Raw genomic sequence first — 6,789 nt, forward strand, 5'->3', positions numbered from 1 at the left:
AACATGAGCAATACTGTTGCATATTTTGAACGTACCTTATTGGAAAGGAATAAGCTGATGAAAGTGACAAGTAACCAATTTTTGCAGCTTTTTTTTCTATGCATTCAATAAATTTCAGCAAATGTGATTATTTTTTCCATGTATAGAGATAGGGGGGAAAAATCAATAACTTTATTTTTGATCAGACATGGTTTGATTTCATTGGACGTGAAGTGCAAAGCTATTCCCTATGCACATCTAGTGGAAATTAAATTTTTGTTTGCTCTTTATAAATGTATGTGCTATGTTTTTTTTACTGTTATATTCACATACAATTTTTTCAATAAAATGTGAACAAAATTGTTCAAATTTAGCCAGTCTGCAATTATGTTCAACTTACGTGTTCATGCAATTGTTCTGTTCCCAGAGTGGTATGTGCTTCTTCCTGTAGGCAATTAAATTAAAGCTGTTGACATTTTTATGACATATATCATAATTCTTTTTTTTACTGACATCATTTTTGACAAGGTAGAGATGTAAAATTGTGATTTAAATAAATTAAGGAGGTGGAACAAAACAAAAATCTGCACAGCAGTTATAAGTTCAAGAAGTTACCTTTAAGAGCTGCAGTCTTCTTTTGAATTGTGCCCTTGGTCCAATTCTTGGAATCAGTTCATTGATATCTTGTTCGTTAAGACAGTAAAAACTTTCTGTGTTGATACCTTCAGCTGTAATAAAATGTTTTATTAAATTTTAGGCATGCAGTTTCAATTGCAAACTACTTTGGTCTCATACACTGAGTAGTTTTTTTTTCTGACAAGGGCAGAAAAACGCTGGCTTTGATTGGGTTCTGTTAGATTTATTTGAGTTTTTCATTGGCAACATAGTACACAAGTTATCCCTGTCTATTAAACATAAACATTTATTTAAATACATAAGTGCAGCCAAATGAGCTGGATAAAATTCTAATTCTTATACTACTAAGATATTTTCAGTAAAGTTATGTTCATTTAAAGTGGAATATGTGTGTTTTTTCTATTTCTGTGTGTAAAAATAATGATGTGATGATCAGAATATTTTAATATGGAAGCATTATTAGGATACATTTTGTTTTCAATTATCAGGACTTCTAATTAATCTAATTAATTTTAACTAAGAATATGTTAGTTATATCCCACTGGCTACATAGAGAAGTGACTCTTCGCATATTTAGTGCTGTGGCATTGCTAATTTTTTTTTTTTTTTGCTCTGTTGTCAGTTTGATTATTAGAGAAACCAAACTGTAGAGGGTTGAACATTATCAAACTACTGCATCATACAGCATGTGACTATTGATTTGAAATAGGTATGTGTAAAGGATGTTCAAGCTGTGTCTGTAATAAGTCTCACACTACTAAGATAACCAGAAGCTTCCTTCCCACTTGAAATAATAATAATAATAATAATAATAATAATAATAATAATACCACTTTGTTCTGGTAATATAATTTCATGCTAGTAATATTATGACTTTATTCTCATAATACTATGACTATATTCTCCTAAAATTATGAATTTATGTATGAGTTTATTCTGACAACATTATAGTTTGTTCTTCAAGATTTTAAAACAAACATGTATTTCTCACATTCTTGCCCTTTTTGAAATACTATTTAGCCTTAACAAGTTTGTTTTATTTAATTTTATTTTGTGATCAATAACACATTTTTGAAATTGATTAAACAGAAATTGTTTCTTTTCTATCAAACTCAACTTATGAGAACTGATTTTGTTTCAAAAGTGGAGTACAAACTTTTTATGACGTTTAAAGGAAGTGTTGCAGTTTACAAAAAACAAGATTTCTGCTTTTGCAAAACAAGTAGAAGGAATATTACATTTTAATATCAACAGGCAGCCATTTTCATACATCACCTTCAAATGTTTCCATCAACATGCAGAGACCCCATTCGTTTAGTTTGTTACGCACAAAATCATCCATTACTGAGAAAAGAAACACTGAAAAGTCATATTGTTTTAATTAGCTATCCTTTCCTAACCTAACAATTGGGTTGATTAACATGTTTAAAACTTGACAATGTCAACAATTTATTTTGAATATAATTTTTAAAACTGATATAATAGTTATCTACAAAGACTCACCAGTTGCAGAAGAAAATGTAGACGAAGAGAAAAGGAAAAGTTACGTAACCGATACAGCGACTGTTTCGAACAGACACTGATGTGCCAAACTGTCTATAAGGAAGTGCAGCTTTCAACGGTACGCATTTGCATCTGGTGCTGCGCTACATGCGCTGCATACCCACTTTTTGCGCCACTGGGTGTATCCTATGAGATACCGAGGCAACCAAAAGACAACCTATCCACCCCTCTTCCGCCTTTTATTTTGTATGCATTGCACAGCTTGTGAGCGGATACAGCTAGAGAAATTGTATCAAAAAAGCGTAACAGGCTCAATTTCAGAACGTTGGAAAAACGTATTCTTTTAAAATGTGTAAAAGAAAAAAATAAAATAAAAAATCCCAGTCCATACGCGTTCACAACACGTTCACTTATTTTTTTCACATTATGAGACAATGCTCCCATTATTTGACTTCATCTAAAAATATCAAGGATTAAAAAGAAAAAAAAAATTAAGATATGAAATAATACAACATAAAATACGACGACTTAAATTATACTGTTGGTCATCAAATCATTGTGAGTTGACAGCATCAACTAGGTTGCCTCCAGGGACTTTGTTACCCGTGTTGCTAGTATCGCTGCAAAAAATATTCATTCATAACGTCCAGCAGGTGTCAGGATTCAGTGATACAGTATCAATAATGTGTTGAAACTCATTAACCCATGAGTATGAATTGTTTTTGCAGTAGAAAACACTTGCACAATTCAGCTTCACTAAAATGCACATTCAACACTACTTGCATGGTGACACAATTTATTTTAGCATTCTGACAAAATTTTTGTTTATTTACTAAAGATTGCTATTGGGAATTGAATATAGTTAATCTCCTCTAGCATATTAAATTTTGGGTTACAATATGTTGATATCAGTTCTAGTTGTTGATATCAGTTCTAGTTTTATTTCATCACCAAAGAGCTGTCTTCATATTGGTTGAATCTATGAACTCTGTTTTAATATTAGTCACTGCTTCTGAATGCAGTGACTAATATAATGATTACCCACATTTTCCCTTACTGTAGTCTATAAACGGCTGCACAAGTCAGTTTCTTTTATGCAGTTTCTTGTGAAAAACAGAAACTAGTTTTGAGTAAATATCAATGTGTCCATAAATATTTAATTCAATTAAATAAGTTACTGTGGTTAATTATGTTTATTATCTGGTACGCTTGTACTGAAACAATGTTTCCACAGCTGAACCTATGGTATTTTGGTTGCTAAACACATGCCACTTTCTGATTTTCTAGCAATTCTATTTTGCTTTACTTCCCTAGTTTGTTATTCAAAGTGAGGGCTTTGAATAACCTAATTTGTTTGCATGCTTTGTATTGCCCAGTTACTTGTTTACATATTATATTAAGAAATATTGTCACGTGTACAGGTGAGATTATTGTTCAGCCACACTACTGAGAAGTGTTTCTTTGACAAGAAAACATAGAGGTCAAGTTATGAAAATTATTAACTAGAAAAAAGGCAAGTAAACCAAAACTTATCCTCACAAACTCATAGAAACACTAACGGATTAGTCATTGTTTCTCTGATGTTAATAGTAAGGACTCATTTATACCAAGAGTGCAATGACAATTTTCCCACCCTTTTTTGTCAGTTTTCCCAAAACAGTGAATGGTCTCTTCACAAATAATCTGGTCGAATTCCACTTCATTTTTGTTCAGGTTTGTTGAATCATTGATGATCTCCCACTCAGAAACTTTTTTAAAAACCTGTTTTTGCTGTCTTTTTTTTCTGTCATCTCCTTTTTGACTCAGCTCTTTTTGCCTTCATCATTTTCAGTACAGATCGGACTGTACTGTACTTTATGTAGATTCTAACTTTACGTCGAATCTAAATTGAATTCTACATAAAAAGGTTATGTTAAGCTGCACTGGCTGATTAAGACATTACGGTTTCTCTTATATTTTCTTGTTTCATCATGGATAATGGAGTACTTTATTTTTGCTTTTTTTCAGATATATAAATGTGGCACTTAAAGTCCTAGTTATATGAGTCAGCGTTATTATACTCCACAAATTTCTCAAAGTCAAGTAAGATCCTAACATAAAGCTATTAACCACAACAATTCAATAATCACAATAAAGCCAAGATGCTACACAACTGACCTAAAACAGCAAACTTCAGGATCGCAAATAACTTGAGACTAAAAAAGTTGGAAATTCATATTAAATTATTTTGATGCATGTTTTCATGTATGTTTTTTTAATTAATGTTGTAACAGTAAATTAGACATGTAGGTTATTATGAAATGCATCTAGTACAAAAATACTCTCAAAGTAAAGAAAAGAAACTTCAAGCAACAGGAATTTGAGTTCAGACAGCAACAACAGGCACATCATTGTCAGAATAAAAAGAAAACATATTTTCAAGATGATCACACACAGAACTCAATGTTAAGTCACATCACACAATGTATGTTGCATTTATTTTCAAAGCAAAATCCTTTGCCTTAGGAAAAAAAAACATCTTTATTGAAAAGATTGTGTCTGGTTTATGATATGTATTGTCACTGTGTGAGAGCCAATATGGCCTGGGACTCAGCATAGTTCATGATTCATTGTTCATGCCAATTGTCATTTTTTTTCTCTTATTTTTGCTAACAGAGTTAATGATATAATCTGGTGAAACATTTAGTGACACATGCTCTTGTTATACTACACAACCAAGACAACCTAAAGCTTTCTTAAGGATACATCTGCTGTCTTCTTGCATAACTTCCAGTAGAAATGTGAAAAGTTCAGTTTTGGTTCTATTCACATTACCTTAAAGTGTTTAATGGGCTATTACTACCTAAAATGCTTTTTTTAGCTGAAGCTATTCAAATTTGCAGGTCTAAAGATGAAGTATTCATACTAGTAATCAAAAAGTATGTACATCAAAAAGGATGTGTGTTAGTGGAAGAGACGGTATTCAAAACTTTTCTGTGGTCAGAATTTACTGTATTCAAGAAGTTTATGTTTTCTTGTAATACATCCAGCTAATTTCCAAGTACATGATTTCTGCTTCTTTGAATGCAGTCAGATTTTAAAATAGTTGTTAAAAAGACTTGCTGATTTTTCTAATCGTTTTTGAAAAGCCAGTTTCGAGTAACATATTTGTCTGGGACATAATTACTTGAATGAATGATAGAGAAAAATTTAGATTAGAATGATCCAAATTCAACCATCTTACCCAAATCCAGACTATTCTATTCTTTTGGTGGTAAATTGAATAATTCTTAAAATACATATTATTAAATTAACTTGACATGTGTGGACACAATTTTATTGACAGGTTTTATTTTATTTTGGGGTGGTATTGACATGAATGAAAAAAAAAATACAACATATATCACATGGTAACATTTGTGTCATCTACAAAGTTTCATGAGATGCATTTATGGCTGCGGCTCATAATAGTTATTTTATCTGATAGAGTCACTAGTCATTCACTTCAGATTACAATGGGTGCAAGGAGTCCCTTGTACACATTTGTCCTCCTTAGACAAATGTGTACAAGGCACTCCTATGAAGGTAGTGTGGACAGAGCAGAAGACATTGATATTTGCATATAAAATAAGCACTAAATATTTACTCCACTGCACCTCCCTTTGTGTTTGTTTTCTGCTTCTCTAAATTTTAGCTACCAGTGTTTGTAGTGAAGAAGCGGTCAATACATTCGGTTTGCTTGTTAAATTCACAACTTTACTTTCCAGATATTTTCTTTTTATTAATTATAGAGATTGGGTAAAGAACATCAAACTCCAAGTCAAATGATATCCATCTGCCATCTATACATGTATAGATGGCAACAACTTCCCCCACAACAGGGTTGGGGGGGAAGTTGTTGAACAATTGAATGTATTTTACATTCAATTGTTTGACCACATGTGTAGCCAGCATTGTAGTAAACTGTCTTTTTAAGGAGAAATAACATATTTGTGGAGGAACAAGCTCAAACTTCCCCCCCAACCCTGTTGGGGGGGGGAAGTTGTTGTCCATCTCCAGTGATCACTGAGCAGAATGCAGGGTTCATACCTGACAGGGCAACACAGAGGCACAGGACAAGTGGTCGCGCACACACACACCCACGCACTCGCACCCACATGTCACAGCTTAATCACTCTATAGGCCATCCCATACACACCTGCTTGTTCAATCAATATCTGTTCAAGCCTGTTGTCTCAGATGGAATGACCAGATTATATCTAAAATAGAATCCTGTCTTCTACCCCTTCCCTCTCATCTCTTCCTCTTCCTCTGAACACAAAGGCCTGCCCTGTTTTAGCCTCTAAAATCTAAAGAAATTGACATTTGCAAACTAAATGATGTTCATATAGATTCTAAGAGGTTCTTTTACCCCTGTCACTAATAAAGACTGATTTGTTTGCTAGGTCACGTCAGGCAAATGTAGTGAATAATGGGATGAGCATCTCATAGGGAAATCTAGAGGCCAGAGAGCTCATTTGGCCTGCCTCACCATCTGATCACTGGATTGAAACACACATGGTATTGTTAAGTGATCAGAAATTTTTAATTTACAGAAAACTTTGAGTTTGAGGAAGTAAAAGCATTTATTAACTTTCCCTAGATACTGACTCTTTGTCAGTATCTAGATACATTGCAGTCTCTAGGAAATAC

The 6,789-nt window shown here is 33.0% G+C and overlaps 1 long non-coding RNA gene across 1 annotated transcript; it reads right to left on the bottom strand.

Annotated features, from left to right (window-relative positions):
* Positions 1 to 293: 293 nt before the first annotated feature.
* LOC148158025 (uncharacterized) lies at positions 294 to 2,349 on the bottom strand. Its single transcript, XR_015764108.1, has 4 exons — positions 2,119 to 2,349; positions 1,891 to 1,959; positions 595 to 707; positions 294 to 424 (listed from the first exon to the last, which is right to left on the bottom strand). It is a non-coding gene; the product is annotated as an uncharacterized LOC148158025 (long non-coding RNA).
* Between the last annotated feature and the right edge of the window lie 4,440 nt (positions 2,350 to 6,789).

This window comes from Poecilia mexicana, unplaced genomic scaffold (assembly GCF_051168715.1).
Source record: "Poecilia mexicana isolate PSO_F unplaced genomic scaffold, ASM5116871v1 scaffold_8, whole genome shotgun sequence".
In the NCBI taxonomy this organism is placed as follows: Eukaryota; Metazoa; Chordata; class Actinopteri; order Cyprinodontiformes; family Poeciliidae; genus Poecilia; species Poecilia mexicana.